Consider the following 14,428-nt stretch of genomic DNA (forward strand, 5'->3'; position numbering starts at 1 on the left):
AAATGTAAAGGGCACCCTTCTCTAGTATTAATTTTCCTCAACAGAAGTAGTCAATAACAGCACTAATTTTTGAATTTGGAACAGGTCTCAGCTGCTTTTCTAAAAAAAAATTCAATGCAGTTTTGCATGTGATGTGTTGAATTTCAAGCTAAAATCTATAAAAAGAAATTACTTTATTCTCTTTGTTACAATTGATATGTACTAGCTCTGAATATACAGTTAAATTATCCTTTTTTTAGAAACATTTGAAATTATGAAATATTTGCCTCACTTAAAATTTCTATTATTAATTATTCAATCTTATATTGTTTATTATGTTTATTTCTGGAAACATTTATAAAATAATAATATAAACTACTAGAAATTCATTTGTCAAGAAAGACAGTAAGATCTTTTGAATCCTGTTATTGCCGCAGAGTGAAGTAGTAGTGGGAATGCCTCTGATTTGATCAGACATGTTTTTGTATTTTGGAAGAACAATGTTATTTTGGCTTTGTTAATGTGAAAATTCAAGGATGCATGATATCATAAAATGTAAGGCAGTAAATTACCATGAAAACAAAGGATTTGCATAGCCATTCTTTGAAGTTAATTATGTCAATTGGAACCATGAGAACCTAAAAGATGAAAATTTTAGCTTTGAGAATCAGATCCCTATACATGAAGAACTGGAACCAACTACAAGAAAAGAAGATAAGTAAAACGTTTATTGCAAATCTCAAAGAGACTTTACCATTGACAATAGTAGTGAGATCAACTACTTGTGGGAGGGGGAGATTACAAGTGGTGGCGTCGTCCAGGATCAGTTGACTAATAATGAAGTTTTGTTTGTTGCAGAAGGGAGGGAGCTGTCTTCAGACAGCTGTTAGAGTTGTAACCTCATGGACAATCATACGGGGTGTTTTTAAATGAATGTCGGGGTTTTGATGCTTTGTAATATTTATTATATTAAACATGCAGTTGTGGATATGTCAAATGAAAGAGCAACTCAAACAGTTTTACCAAGAACCTAACAAATGTTCAATGTGAGCACCATTTGTCACACAGCACACATAAAGTCTATAGCCGAGTTCTTCCCAATTTCTTAATTCAGGGAGGTCTGCTGGTAGCAGAGGCATGTACACACAACCCTTGATGAAGCCCCAAAGGAAAAAATTGCATGGCGTTAGGTCGGGTGAATGTGGAGGCCATGCAAAGCAAGCCCTGTCATTGGGCCCCTTGTGGCCTATCCAGCGCTTGGGTACAGTGAAGTTCAACCAGTCGCATACTTTACTATGCCAGTGGGGTGGTGCATTGTCTTGCTCGAAAATGAAGTTCTCTGGCTCATCTTCCAACTGAGGGAAGAGCCATTGCTCTGGTGTGTCAAGGTAAGAAGTGCCAGTTACAGTAGGTGCACCAAAAACGAAATGCCCAGAAACTTTCCGCCAGGATACGACACAAAAAACAGTCACTTTAGGGGAATCTCGTTGCATTTGTACCACCACGTGAGGATTTTCTGAGCTCCAGATGCGCACATTGTGAGTGTTAACATGTCCACTAAGGTGAAAGGTCAATTCATAACTACAGATTCGGTCGTTGCAAACTGCAAAACACAAAACGCTTTCTGTTCACTAGTCGCCATATTCACTTCTACCGCTGTCTAGTGGATTGCAGCGTAAATGTTGCATGCTGCACATGTGCACTGGTGCCAACACAACTGTTTGAGTTCCTCTTTCACTTGGCATATCATTTATAGCTGCAGGTTTAATAACAAATATTGTAAAGCATTGGAACGCCGATGTTCATTTATAAACACCCCATATATTAAACCCAAATCTTTTCTCCATGGATAGCTGGGTGCAGTGACAGCAGCCACATAATATAATTATCATCTCATGAAGTTTGTTGTTGGTTCTAACTACAGTAACTAGCAAACATATAACATGTTTGGGGGGGGGGGGGGGGGCATGTTGTCATACTTTGTGTGAGCAAGATCGTTTGTTGTACAGTCCAGTGGAGCAGTGATGTGAACTATTCCAGTGTGAAAGATCATCATTTGTAATGCACACTAACAGAACCAGAAAGTTTACATATGCGGACACTGAGGTCATACTTACCACATTATTATTCTGAAGTAACATCAGAAGCAGTGACTGTTATTGACTCTGTAGAATGAGATGCCTGTTCCACACTAGAAACTAGTCCTATGTAACCTCCATACATGAACATAATCATCATATGTTGCTTGCGACACAAGCCTCACTGGAGAAGGAAGTGCCTGTGTTATGGCAGACAAAGACCTATGCATGAGCACTTTTATTGTGGGGTAGTGCACATCACTGTTCCATTCGACTGTGTAACAAATGATCCCACTCACAAAAATTGTCTCCCACCATTTGGCAGCAGTACACTAATCAGTGTATTTTGTTGTGATCTGAAGATGGCTTTTAGATATGCTGAGACTAGTAATCAATAAAATTATATTTGCAGTCATGACTATTGAGGATTTTTCTGAATCCACAGCTTTAACCCAGTAGACTGCTTATCCCCAGAAATGACCGTGTCAGATAATAAGAAATTCAGGAGGTGTGGTGCTCTAACCACCTTCTGGCCTTCAAGGTTCAGATTTTTCTTGGTTTACCTTATTCCAGTTTGGCAAATGCCAGACATTAACCTTGAAAAGGACGCTTTCAATTTTCTTCCCCCCATTGTTGTGTTATTCAATTTTGTACTTTATCTCTCGTGACCTCAACATCAATGGAACATCAGTCCCTAAACTTAATCACATTTCTCCTTCTTGTGTGAGTGGCCAAGTAAGTGGTCCCGACAGTCGGGATACCAGTTACTTTGGAAGAAGGCTGAGCATCTCGGACATATTCTGAGTCATGGTCACCTTTGTTCTCATACGGCAAAGACTACCAAATCCACTGGTTAGTCCCTCAACCATTAGGGGTAAAACCCAATGGGACTCGGGGCAAGTAAGGCTAGCAACCTGCTTCCATGATACTTTAAATATGATGCTGGCAACAATCAGAGCAAAATGCCTCTGACCTTTGGAGGTGACGGAGTCCCACCTCTAACTGAGAAACCAGGGACTCCTAGGATATGACTTGGCAGACAAATGGTAATGAGACAGGGAGCTATTAATATCAATGGGGGAAACTATGGGAAAAAGGTAGATCTGGCAGAGGCTGCAAGTAAGATGGGGCTGGACGTTTAAGCTGTTAGTGACATTCGGGTAAGGGGTGAGAAAGAAGAGGAAGTGGGAGAATACAAGGTCTACCTGTCAGGAGTCAAAGCAGGAATATCACAATGGGGTGTAGGACTTTACATCAGGAAAGAAATGGAACCCAGCGTACTTGCAATAATGTATGTAAACAAATGACTGATGTGGATAGATTTGACAGTGTCTAGCAAGAAAATTAGGATTGTGTCAGTATATTTGCATTGTGAAGGGACAGATCAAGATAAGATGGATAGTTTTTATGAGGCACTCAGTGATGTAGTTGTTAGAGTAAAGGACAAGGACAGTGTTCTGCTTATGGGTGATTGTAACGCCAGGATTGGAAATCGAACAGAAGGGTATGAAAAGGTTATAGGTAAATTTGGAGAGGGTATGGAGGCCAACAGGAACAGGAAACAACTCTTGGATTTCTGTGCCAGTATGGGCTTAGTAATCACAAACTCCTTTTTTAAACATAAGAACATTCACCGGTACACTTGGGAAGGCAGGGGAACAAGATCTGTCATTGACTATGTAATAACAGATCAGGAATTCAGGAAGGCAGTGAGGGACACACGTGTATTCAGGGGATTCTTTGATGACACTGATCATTATTTAATCTGCAGTGAAATTGGAATTCTGAGGCTGAAAGTGCAGGAGGTCAGGTCCATATGTAGGAGGATAAGAGTGGAGAAACTTCAGGTTAAGGAAATCAGGCACAAGTACATAACAGCAATCTCAGAAAGGTACCAGTTAGTTGAATGTAGTCAGTTACAGTCATTGGAAAAGGTACAGGGACACAGTACTAGAAGTGGCTAAAGAATGTCTTGAAACAGTAGTGTGTAAAAGTAGGGTGAAGCAAACAGCTTGGTGGAATGACACAGTCAAGGCAGCCTGTAAAAGGAAAAAGAAGGCTACGTACTAGAACTCAGGCAGATAGAGAAAGTTATGTTGAAGAAAGAAACAAAGCCAAACAGATCATTGCAGCATCTAAGAAGAAATCGTGGGAAGACTTTGGAAACAGGTTGGAGACTATGGGTCAAGCTGCTCGAAAATTAGCAGTCTTTGAAAGGAAAGTAAGCAGGAAATGACAAGTATTTTGGACAGGTCAGGAAAACTGCTGGTGAATCCTGTGGATGCCTTGGGCAGATGGAGGGAATATTTTGAAGAGTTGCTCAATGTAGGTGAAAATATGATCAGTAATGTTTCAGATTTCGAGGTACAATGGGATGGGATTGATGATGGAAATAGGATCACATTTGAGGAAGTGGAAAAAATGGTCATTAGATTGCAGTGCAATAAAACAGCTGGGGTGGATGGAATTAAGTCAGAACTCATCAAGTACAGTGGAATGTCAGGTCTTAAATGGCTACACAGGATAATTGAAATAATGGCCTGGGAGTCGGGACAGGTTCCATCAGACTGGACAAAAGTAGTAATCACACCAATCTTTAAACATGGAAACAGAAAAGATTGCAACAGCTACAGAGGTATCTCTTTAATCAGCGTTGTGGGTAAAATCTTCTCAGGTATCGTTGAAAGGAAAGTGCGAGTATTTGTTGAGGACCAATTGGATGAAAATCAGTGTGCGTTTAGGCCTCTTAGAGGTTGTCAGGACCAGATCTTTAGCTTAAGGCAAATAATGGAGAAGTGTTATGAGTGGAACAGGGAATTGTATCTATGCTTTACAGATCCAGAAAAGGCATATGACAGGGTTTCTAGGAGGAAGTTATTGTCTGTTCTACGAGATTATGGAATAGGAGGCAAACTTTTGAAAGCAATTAAAGGTCTTTAGATGGATAGTCAGGCAGCAGTTAGAGTTGACGGTAAATTGAGTTCATGGTTCAGAGTAGTGTCAGGGGTAAGACAAGGCTGCAACATGTCTCCACTGTTGTTCATATTACTTATGGATCATATGTTGAAAACAATAGACTGGCTGGTTGAGATTAAGATACGTGAACACAAAATAAGCAGTCTTGCATATGCGGATGACTTAGTGGTGATGGCAGATTCGATTGAAAGTTTGCAATGTAATATTTCAGAGCTAATTCAGAAATGTAAGGACTATGGTATGAAGATTAGCATCTCCAAAACGAAAGTAATGTCAGTGAGAAAGAAATATAAATGGATTGAGTGCCAAATATGAGGAACAAAGTTAGAACAGGTGGACGGTTTCAACTTCTTAGGATGCATATTCTCATAGGATGGCAACATAGTGAAAGAACTGGAAGTGAGGTATAGCAAAGCTAATGCAGTGAGCACTCAGCTATGATCTACTCTCTTCTCCAAGAAGGAAGTCAGTATCAAGACTAAGTTATCTGTGCAATGTTCAATTTTTCAACCAACTTTGTTGTATGGGAGCAAAAACTGAGTGGATTCAGGTTACCTTATCAATTAGGTTGAGCTTACAGATATAAAAGTAGCTAGGATGATTGCAGGTACTAGTAGATGGGAACAATGGCAGGAGGGTGTCCACAATGAGGAAATCAAAGAAAAACTGGGAATGAACTCTATAGATGTAGCAGTCAGGGCGAACAGGCTTAGATGGTGGGGTCATGTTACATGCATGGGGAAAGCAAGGTTACCCAAGAGACTCACGGGTTCAGCAGTAGAGGGTAGGAGTAGTCGGGGCAGACCAAGGAGAAGGTACCTGGATTCGGTTAAGAATGATTTTGAAGTAACAGGTTTAACATCAGAAGAGGCACCAATGTTAGCACTGAATAGGGGATCATGGAGGAATTTTATAAGGGGGCTATGCTCCAGACTGAACGCTGAAAGGCATAATCAGTCTTAAATGATGATGATGATGATGGGAGGGTGATTTGTGTCATTTGTAGTTTATGTATGAATGGATTTCCGATCACACAAAGAAAGAAGACTGAGGACTACCCATCAAAGTAAATCATATCAACAGTGATGATGTACTACCAATAATGAAGTACTGGATCGAATGAAAGAGGACTTACAATGACAACCAGTGACATCAAAAAAGGAAGAATAGTACAAACTATTTGTGAAGTTAATTTGTTTGTGAACTCGGGCACTTGTTAACAAAATGAATAGGGATGAGGTTAGGAGTGAAGTAGAAGTGTAACCCAGTTCATGTCCGATTTGAGTGAAATTGTAGTCAATAAAGAAACAGTAAAAACTAATATTTTGCAGTTAATTTTGGCATAACTAGAGGAAATGAAGACAGATAACAATAGCAAATTTAGTGCAGTTAATGATCAGTTAATTGAGATAAGAATTGAAAACAACAGTGAAATAGACAAAGTACAAGATCAGATTGGTCAATGTAGTAACAAGTTTCAGAGTTAAAAAATGGGTTGTCAGAGGGGTTAAAAAGTATCAATGAAAAATTTGATGTTTTAGAACATAAATTTATTGTTTTGGAAAATGAGTTGATAGTTGAGTCTGCAAGACAATAGAGGAATATTCATGATGTCAGACCTGAACAGAATCCAAAAGCAGAAAAATGGAACAAAACATCGCCAGTTTAAACCACAAAATTTTAAATGTTGAAAACCATATGCAAACTAATGTAGCTGTTTTAGATTAAAGAATTTCAGCAGTTCAGGAAACTTATGTGAACCAATGTCTACGTGTAAACAATGATATTACGTGGTCCAACACTCCCATCAAAAGTTTTCCATCTGTCTATTTACATCCAGTGGATTTTTTGCACCACTCAACAGATAGTTTTGTGTCAGGCATGGATGACAATCAAAAAATTAAATTTATTGAAAGATGTCTTGAAGACAATGCTCTATCATGGGTAAATTTAAATTTAAGTTAGTGGGAAACATATCAAAGTTATGAGAAAATTTTGTTAAATAAATTTTGGCCAGAAGCTGAACACAGGATAATTAAAAGTGAACTTTTGAATGGTCCTAATTATAGGAATAGGGACAGTACTTTGGAAGAGTTTTGTAAGAACCAACTTAAAAAATTAACACACCTTGACAAATTATTTGACACAATTATCTTGACTAATGCACTTAAAAGGAGGTTACGAGAAACATTGCAGTGGGATCAAGTAACTGGACTTGATGATTGATGTTGTTGTTGTTGTTGTGGTCTTCAGTCCTGAGACTGGTTTGATGCAGCTCTCCATGCTACTCTATCCTGTGCAAGCTTCTTCATCTCCCTGTACCCACTGCAACCTACATCCTTCTGAATCTGCTTAGTGTATTCATCTCTTGGTCTCCCTCTACGATTTTTACCCTCCACGCTGCCCTCCAATACTAAATTTGTGATCCCTTGATGCCTCAGAACATGTCCTACCAACCGATCCCTTCTTCTGGTCAAGTTGTGCCACAAACTTCTCTTCTCCCCAAACCTATTCAATACTTCCTCATTAGTTATGTGATCTACCCATCTAATCTTCAGCATTCTTCTGTAGCACCACATTTCAAAAGCTTATATTCTCTTCTTGTTCAAACTATTTATCGTCCATGTTTCACTTCTATACATGGCTACACTCCATACAAATACTTTCAGAAATGACTTCTGACACTTAAATCTATACTCGATTTAACAAATTTCTCTTCTTCAGAAGGGCTTTCCTTGCCATTGCCAGTCTACATTTTATATCCTCTATACTTTGACCATCATCAGTTATTTTGCTCCCCAAATAGCCAAACTCCTTTACTACTTTAAGTGTCTCATTTCCTAATCTAATTCCCTCAGCATCACCCGAATTAATTCGACTACATTCCATTATCCTCGTTTTGCTTTTGTTGATGTTCATCTTATATCCTCATTTCATGACACTGTCCATTCCATTCAACTGCTCTTCCAAGTCCTTAGCTGCCTCTGACAGAATTACAATGTCATCGCGAACCTCAAAGTTTTTATTTCTTCTCGATGGATTTTAATACCTACTCCGAACTTTTCTTTTGTTTCCTTTACTGCTTGCTCAATATACAGATTGAATAACATCGGGGAGAGGGTACAACCCTGTCTTACTCCCTTCCCAGCCACTGCTTCCCTTCCATGTCCCTCGACTCTTATAACTGCCATCTGGTTTCTGTACAAATTGTAAATAGACTTTCGCTCCCTGTATTTTACCCCTGCCACCTTTAGAATTTGAAAGAGAATATTCCAGTCAACATTGTCAAAAGCTTTCTCTAAGTCTACAAATGCTAGAAACGTAGGTTTGCTTTTCCTTAATCTTTCTTCTAAGATTAGTGGTAAGGTCAGTATTGCCTCACGTGTTCCAGTACTTCTATGGAATCCAAACTGATCCTCCCAGAGGTCGGCTTCTACTACTTTTTCCATTCGTCTGTAAAGAATTCGTGTTAGTATTTTGCAGCTGTGGCTTATTAAACTGATTGTTTGGTAAATAAAACAGAAAGAAACTTCCACATGGGAAAAATATATTAAAAACAAAGATTCCAAGACTTACCAAGCGGGAAAGCGCCGGCAGACAGGCACATGAACAAAACACACAAACACACACACAGAATTACGAGCTTTCGCAACTGGCAGTTGCTTCGTCAGGAAAGAGGGAAGGAGAGGGAAAAATGAAAGGATGTGGGTTTTAAGGGAGAGGGTAAGGAGTCATTCCAATCCCGGCAGCGGAAAGACTTCCCTTAGGGGAAAAAAAGGACAGGTGTACACTCGCACACACACACACACACATATCCATCCGCACATACACAGACACAAGCAGACATATTTGTCTGCTTGTGTCTGTGTCTGTGTATGTGCGGATGGATATGTGTGTGTGTGTGTGTGTGTGCGAGTGTACACCTGTCCTTTTTTTCCCCTAAGGGAAGTCTTTCCGCTCCCGGGATTGGAATGACTCCTTACCCTCTCCCTTAAAACCCACATCCTTTCATTTTTCCCTCTCCTTCCCTCTTTCCTGACGAAGCAACTGCCAGTTGCGAAAGCTCGTAATTCTGTGTGTGTGTTTGTGTGTTTTGTTCATGTGCCTGTCTGCCGGCGCTTTCCCGCTTGGTAAGTCTTGGAATCTTTGTTTTTAATATATGATTGTTTGGTAATTTTCACATCTGACAACACCTGCTTTCTTTGGGATTGGAATTATTATATTCTCCTTGAAGTCTGTGGGTATTTCGCCTGTTTCATACATCTTGCTCACTAGATGGTAGAGTTTTGTCAGGACTGGCTCTCGCAAGACTGTCAGTAGTTCCAATGGAATGTTGTCTATTCCGGGGGCCTTGTTTCGACTCAGGTCTTTCAGTGCTCTGTCAAACTCTTCACACAGTATCTTATCTCCCATTTCATCTTCATCTACATCCTCTTCCATTTCCAGAATATTGTCCTCAAGTACATTGCCCTTGTATAGACCCTCTATATACTCCTTCCACCTTTCTGCTTTCCCTTCTTTGCTTAGAACTGGGTTTCCATCTGAGCTCTTGATGTTCATACAAGTGGTTCCCTTATCTCCAAAAGTTTCTTTAATTTTCCTGTAGGCAGTATCTATCTTACCCCTAGTGAGATAAGCCTCTACATCCTTACATTTGTCCTCTAGCCATCCCTGCTTAGCCATTTTGCACTTCCTATCGATCTCATTTTTGAGACGTTTGTATTCCATTTTGCCTGCTTCATTTACTGCATTTTTATATTTTCTCCTTTCATCAATTAAATTCCATATTTCTTCTGTTACCCAAGGATTTCTACTAGCCCTCGTCTTTTTACCTACTTGATCCTCTGCTGCCTTCACTACTTCATCCCTCAAAGCTACCCATTCTTCTTCTACTGTATTTCTTTCCCCCATTCCTGTCAATTGTTCCCTTATGCTCTCCCTGAAACTCTGTACAACCTCTGGTTCTTTCGGTTTATCCAGGTCCCATCTCCTTAAATTCCCGACTTTTTGCAGTTTCTTCAGTTTTAATCTACAGGTCATAACCAATAGATTGTGGTCAGAGTCCACATCTGCCCCTGGAAATGTCTTACAATTTAAAACCTGGTTCCTAAATCTTCGTCTTACCATTATATAATCTATCTGATACCTTTTAGTATCTTCAGGATACTTCCATGTATACAACCTTCTTTAATTATTCTTGAACCAAGTGTCAGCTATGATTAAGTTATGCTCTGTGCAAAATTCTACCAGGCGGCTTCCTCTTTCATTTCTTAGCCCCAATCCATATTCACCTACTATGTTTCCTTCTCTCCCTTTTCCTACACTCGAATTCCAGTCACCCATGACCATTAAATTTTCATGTCCCTTCACTATCTGAATAATTTCTTTTATTTCATCATACATTTCATCAATTTCTTTGTCATCTGCAGAGCTAGTTGGCATATAAACTTGTACTACTGTAGTAGGTGTGGGCTTCGTGTCTATCTTGGTCACTATAATACATTCACTATGCTGTTTGTAGTAGCTTACCCACATTCCTATTTTCCTATTCATTATTAAAACTACTCCTTCATTACCCCTATTTGATTTTGTGTTTATAACCCTGTAGTCACCTGACCAAAAGCCTTGTTCCTCCTGCCACTGAACTTCACTAATTCCCACTATATCTAACTTTAACCTATCCATTTCCCTTTTTAAATTTTCTAACCTACCTTCCCGATTAAGGGACCTGACATTCCACGCTCCGATCTGTAGAACGCCAGTTTTCTTTCTCCTGATAACGACACCCTCTTGAGTAGTCCCCGCCCTGAGATCCGAATGGGGGACTATTTTTTCTCCGGAATATTTTACCCAAGAGGACGCCATCATCATTTAATCATACAGTACAGCTGCATGCCCTCGGGAAAAATTACGGCCGTAGTTTCCCCTTGCTTTCAGCCGTTCGCAGTACGAGCACAGCAAGGCCGTTTTGGTTATTGTTACAGGGCCAGATCAGTCAATCTTCCAGACTGTTGCCCTTGCAACTACTGAAAAGGCCCCTCTTCAGGAACCACGCATTTGTCTGGCCTCTCAACAGAAACCCCTCCGTTGTGGTTGTACCTACGGTACTGCTATCTATATCGCTGAGGCACAGAAGCCTCCCCACCAACGGCAAGGTCCATGGTTCGGGGGGGGGGGGGGGGGGAGGACCTGATCATTGTCTTGAACAATTTTTACGATATGTTGACAGGCTGGATAGGGCAGTGAAATAAGTATGTACCATAATAATCATAATGACAAAAATCACAATGAGAGTAATTACAGATACAGAGATAACGGTAACTTTTATCAGAATCAAAGTGTCAAAAGAGAAAGAAATTTTGAACGTCAGCAGAATAGAAATAATGGGGATAACTACGGGCATTTTAATAGAAGAAAAATACTCAAGAAGCAGCATTTTGCCTCAATGAAGGTCCACAGTTTGGGGGCAAGTTACACTTGCAATTTTTATAACAGTGTTAATGATATGGCGCATGTACCTGAAATTGAACAGAATGAATATCAGATTTCTCATTTGTGATTTGATCAAAGGTTTTGGGATACTACGTTTAATTATGGAGAAGTAGGTGCTAATCACAAGCCAGAATGTGAGAGTAGTGAGAATTTTGATGTAGTATGTGATAATGATTTTTTTCTCTTAGTCGAAAAATTGATGCATGTAAATGCGGTGATGGCTGTATAGGATCTGAATTAGGTGGTATTTTTGATGTAGATGTGAATGAGAGCTATGAAATAACTGACATTGTTAACTCTGAGACTGGTGGCTTATTGCAAATGAATGTAGGTGAGATAAGTAACTTTTATGGAGATGAGACTTGTATTGTTAATGATGATGTTGATGAAGTAACATTGGAGGAATATGATGATGATGATGATGATGATGATGAGTATCAGGTATTTGAGGAGTTTAAAAATAATGAAATTTCAGAGTTATTTGTAACTGATGTTGACAATACAAGTAACATAAGTGATGTATGTGATGTTGTAAGTGAGAATCATGCAATACCAGTCCAGTCAAAACAGTTTTTCATTAATGGTATGCAGAGTTATGATCCAAGCAGTAGGTGAGTTATCTGTGAGCCTAGAGAATAAAAGTGAAAACTTTTTGAAGTTTGTCTGGGACCAGATTGATGATAACATATATAAATGCGCATTCTGGTTAGTCAGAATTTGTATCCCAAATGGTGAATGAAGTGAAAGAAGGTTTAAGCAGGAAGGGTAATTTTGATAGTAATGTGTTTTGTGTTCCTTCTGTAACAAATGAAGTTTGTTGTGTTATGGAATCTTCATTGTGCTCAATCTTTACATGAGTAACCAAAGTAATGTTATGATATCAGTAAAGTTGATAAAATCCTGCGAAGAAAGTGTGGATGTAGCATTTGATGAAATTGAAAGTGATATTTTGCATGAAGTGTCTGACCAAGAGAGATGATTCAGATTACATTAAAATTAAGATTGATCATTGGGAAGGTAACTGTTTGATTGATAGCGGTAGCCTGATTTGTAGTATGTCTGAACAGCTTAGAGACAAGGTCAAATATAGTAAGAATCTTGTGGAAATGTCCATTGTATGTGTAAAGACAGTCAAGATGGTATACTCAGTGATAAAACAAAGCAGTAGGCTTTTACCAGAAATATTGATCCTTAGACAATGTGTCTAATAGTGTATTTAAAATATGACAGTATGCCATCTTAGGCACTGTACAACATTAAAACACTTGATAATGGCATTGTAAAGCCGAAATCACGATTGTATAAAATGTAACACTGCAAATAAAAAAAAGTCCAATGGTGGTACTGACTTTAAAGTGATACATATATTTTATGATACTAAATGAGTAGATCCTTTCACAATTTTGAAATGGAACAGTGCCATTAAATAGTAATAAATTTTCATATCTTGTACTGTACAAATTTGGAATAGTATCTTAGTATATCTGTGTGTATCACCTTACTAGATTGTTTTTTTCATTGCATTTAGGTCTGTTTATTAAAGTTTCATACGTGAACGTTTTTTAATCCATTTGACGTAAACCCTGTATTCCTTTTTTTTGCAATATAAATAAGCTGAGCATATGCCATGTGATGTGAGGATGATGCTGAACAGCATACTTAGTACACAAAACAATGTTTCAGGATATGATGTGAGTGACCTATCCATTGGAGTGTGTGATGAGAAATCTAGAGAGGAAACTGAAAGACATGGGTGACTCCACTCCCACACTGCTATATGGCTGTACCCTTGCTGGTCCAGATGACTTACAAGAGACCATATGTGCTGGAAATGTACTCAAGCATTTGTCAGCTAGATCAGTGTTGTGACAGTTTTGTAAATTGGTTTCCAAGAAATGGTCTTATATGAAGAATTCATGGAACTATTTGTTTGGAAAAATCGTCACTGGCATGGGCAGTGTTATTCCACATAAGCGTATGTTTTTTTCAAGTATGGGATTAACCTCCCAACACATTAAGTAGTTTTAAATCAGTATATATCTTTTCTAATCAATTGTAAATGAATCTTCTATGCATCTATGTAGTAGGTTAGTTTGTATGAACAATTAGCAAATAGTGTGGAAGCCATTTATGAGTAAAGACAGTGTAACAATATGTATACGTTTCTGATTTCACACACTGATTTTGGTCCTGAAGCTATTCGATTATGTCATCATTCATAGCTATTTATGACTCTGATAAGCTGTATTTATCCTGAGTACAGCAATATTGTATCTCACTTGAACTTGAGTTGTGGGCAAACTCACACTTAACTCTGTTTTGGGTACCCCTGATCATTGCGACTGTGCGTGCGTACTCAAGGAGAGCGTGCAACTATTGATTGAGGCTAGATGCTTCCTGTAATTACTCTTTATGTATGATTAAACTTATTGATATATGATTGTGAGCTTTATTCATTTTGTTGTGTCAAAACATTTTTGCTGGTGTGTACCCAGTGTGGTTTGGATTCATGGGTCGGCCCTACATCCTAAGCTTAGGCAATAATATTTTTTCATTATTTTGTCCTTTCATGAGTCGATATATCCTGGCATACTTTGGTTTATGTGGCTGACTGATTTTGTGTTACATTCCTACTGATGATTGAATATATTCTTGTGGTTTGTACCTGCCATTATGAGTTTTCCAAGTTGACTCACTCTTTTTATAGATGTAAACTTGCAATTTGTAATCCTAGTAATTTACTTTGTCTCTGCACTTATTTCTATAGTTTAAGTGTTGTAATGATATAGTTTTGACTTTGTATCATTTGTCTTGTGATAGATGCTATGTCATGATTTGTGTATAAAATATGACTTGTATAGTAGGTACTTTTCTTATGTTTTCTGTAATATGTTATGTATCAG

General features: G+C 38.6%; 1 protein-coding gene across 1 annotated transcript in view; it reads right to left on the bottom strand.

Annotated features, from left to right (window-relative positions):
* The window catches only part of LOC126334525 (uncharacterized), a 1,455,833-nt gene that overhangs the window by 38,299 nt on the left and 1,403,106 nt on the right, over nt 1-14,428 (bottom strand). The gene's annotated exons all lie outside the window — the stretch shown is intronic.

The sequence above is a fragment of the Schistocerca gregaria genome, chromosome 1, assembly GCF_023897955.1.
Source record: "Schistocerca gregaria isolate iqSchGreg1 chromosome 1, iqSchGreg1.2, whole genome shotgun sequence".
Lineage (NCBI taxonomy): Eukaryota > Metazoa > Arthropoda > Insecta > Orthoptera > Acrididae > Schistocerca > Schistocerca gregaria.